We start from the raw sequence: 3209 nt of genomic DNA on the forward strand, positions 1-3209 counted from the left end.
TCTGATCTTGTAAAATCAGATAAAACCCTTTCTAAACTTGTTAATAATTAGGTTAATTTGATAGCAAGTAGATTAATTAGTAACACCGTTCCCTGTGATCGACACCCGACTTACCCAAGCTATACTGTAATCTGACTAGGTACACTACCTATAAGTGCATAGTTAGTTTAAGTTTCTTAGGTTATAAATATTAAAATTAGTGGGTACTTTCGTGCACATCAAGTTTTTGGCGCCGTTGTTAGGGAATGACTTAGTTTATTAGCTTGTTTATTTGCATTAAGTTAATCGATCCTTTTTGTGGGGTAAAACCCGCAAAAAGTTAATTTTTTAGCAAGGTTTAAATTTTTTTTAGTCACAGAGTCCATGACGTGGCCAGATAAGTGCCACGACATGGTTTCTGAGAATTTTAGTTTTTTTTAGTTTTTAGTTTATTTTTCTATTTCAGTTTTACGTTTTTTTTATTGTGTTTATTCTGCAGGAGTTCATGACCAGAGGTTCTACCACACCTTTGGTGCCACCGACTGAAGATCCAGAAGCTGCACTTCATAAGAAGACTAATAAGAAGACGCCATTGCAAGAGCTAAAGTTGGCATTTTCAAGGAAGTAGGGAAAGAAGCCATGGGAATCAAGTTCATCCTCAAGGCACAAGAGCAATTTTGAACACTTGGATCAAATACCCGTCCAAACCGAATCCGAATACGATACCGAACCTGAATTTGAAGAACATACGAGCGAACCCGAGAACGAGCCAAGGAACGAGATGGCAGCAATTGAGCAGATGTCTATGGGAGCTTACAAGAAACGGATCCGAGAAGATGTGGGTCCCGGTCTAGTCCAACCCGCAATACCTGCCACTGCCACATTCGAGCTAAAGGGGCATATCTTGACTGCGCTGAAGGATATCCCATTTTATGGGCAAGATCATGAGGATGCTTTTAAGCATCTAGATGAAGTCAATGACATTTCGGATTACTTCAATGTCATAAATGTCAACAGAAACACCATACTGCTTAGGATGCTTCCTATTACTTTCAAGGGAGCTGCTAAAGAGTGGTTGAAATCACTTCTGCCAGGCATAATCACCACTTGGGCTCAAATGCGTGAGCAATTTCTGGACAAGTTTTGCCCGCCATCCAAGATAGCTAAACTCAAGAATGCAATAGCCAACTTTAAGCAACAGTCGGGGGAGTCATTATACGAAGCATGGGAGCGGTACAAGGGCTTGCTCAGAAATTGCCCTTAGCATGATCTAAATGTGCAACAAGAGATGCCAATCTTCTATGATGGGGTCAACGTTATGACAAGACAACTCCTTGACTCTCAAGGACCTTTGACAAAGAATAATCCAAGGGAGGTCAAGGAGTTGATTGAAGAATTCGCGAAGCACTCTCGCGAATACCACAACCCTAGGCAATATAGTATCAAAGGCGGTGGAGGGGACCAAATTGAAGAAATAGTAGCCATGATGGTTGTGACATCCCCATATTTCTCGGCCAGAAAAGACCGATTTAATTTATGCTTTTTAAAATAAAATCAGAGAAATCTTTTTATAAGATATTTCAGAATTGGTCCCCAAACAATATATGATAAAAGTTTTATCAAAATCCTTCATTAAGAAGGTATATATTTTCCATATATATATCAAAACCTCGGGATGTCATGTTCCGATACAGATTAAAAGCATAAACAAGACATTATAAGCCTTTCAATAGTTATTTACAACTACTAGCCTATAATCCAAAAATCTCTCGTCATCCTCCGACTATGCTCGGGGTCCACTACCTGTAATCATAAAACTGAGTGGGTCAGGCTTGGGAGCCTGGTGAGCATATAGGGTTTTCAACCCACAATAATAATATACTTATTAAGTTCACCAATCAACAATAACCCTGATTACCCATTCCCGTTGTCCTCACTTTACGTCCCTAAACACCTATCACAAGGGACCTAGCCTAAGGATTATCATCGGGATGGACACTACTGCTAAGGAGTTTCCTCAGCCATACATGTCCTTAAGGCAACCATGAGGGGGATGAAGTACGCCAATGAACATTTAATTCATCAACACCTACAAGTTGCGAACCTGCTAGTGTTCCACTGGACTATCTAGAAAGTCCGTGGTCGTCATCTATACTTCGCTAGATGACTACAACAACAACACAACATCGACATCGAGGCCTCTCACCATTTTAACTCACATCAACTATTTCATCTACCCATGTTCTACCCAACATATTTTGTAGATAAAAAGCATATCCAGTTTAAAACTTGTATAAAACATCAATTCAACAGTCACCTCGAATAAACAATTAGCATATTTACACATAACACGTATTTCAAGGTAAATACTTCATATCTATGTGTAAATTGAAAGTAACTACACACTCACTTATTTTGGTGAAAATCGGGCAGCAATTCGTTTCCTAAAACGATCGTTTCTAATAAAAACCGGGAGTTTTATTGAGAAACCGGGCTCTGCAAAAGTCGGACTTCGAAACCGAAAAGATAAATTTTCCGGGCTTCTCGGGCACTTCGTGGGGTATTCCGGGCTTTACAATTGATACCGGGGCTTTGCGGGATGTTAAGATGAAGAAAATATGGAGAGAGGGGCTAAAAATGGCTAAATTCCAAAAGTAACCGGAAACCCTCGCAGGTACCCTTCTATTTATAGGGTCCGAAGTTTGATCCAACGGCTGAGAAGTCTCCTGATCCGACGGCTAAGAGGCTTCGCAGGGAGGTCTCGCACATGGCTCGCATGGCTCGCACCTGGCTCGCACATGCGAGGGCTCGCTGTCGGCTTCTAAGTGGACCGCGGCTTGCTGGCGCACCTGCGAGGCTCGGAGCTAGGCTATGCGAGGCTCGGACACACGCGGCAGCTGGGCGAAGCTTCGGCTGGGGAGCTGGCTGCTTCGGATTGGACCTCCTCCTCGGTCGAATCAGAAGAGGGCACGTGGCTCGCATGACTCAGCAGCCTCGGTGACTCAGCAGCCTAATGACTCAGCAGTCAGGTGACTCAGCAGGACACGTGTCACTTTCTAAGCGAGGGTGACGTGGCAATTGTGACTATGCGAAATTTCTCGGTTTTCGTGCCAAAACTTCTAAAATCCATAACTTTCGCATACGAGCTCCGTTTTTGACGTTCTTTATATGCACGCGTAGCTAAAATTACGATCTACAACTTCCGTTTAGACTTCGTCGGCTAATTTTGA

The 3209-nt window shown here is 42.4% G+C and overlaps 1 non-coding gene across 1 annotated transcript; it reads right to left on the reverse strand.

Moving 5' to 3' along the window:
- Positions 1-1144: 1144 nt before the first annotated feature.
- LOC145055858 (small nucleolar RNA R71) lies at positions 1145-1251 on the reverse strand. The gene has a single exon (XR_013685407.1). It is a non-coding gene; the product is annotated as a small nucleolar RNA R71 (small nucleolar RNA).
- Between the last annotated feature and the right edge of the window lie 1958 nt (positions 1252-3209).

Source organism: Lactuca serriola, chromosome 5, assembly GCF_051521515.1.
Source record: "Lactuca serriola cultivar US96UC23 chromosome 5, Lser_US96UC23_V15, whole genome shotgun sequence".
NCBI classification, from domain to species: domain Eukaryota; kingdom Viridiplantae; phylum Streptophyta; class Magnoliopsida; order Asterales; family Asteraceae; genus Lactuca; species Lactuca serriola.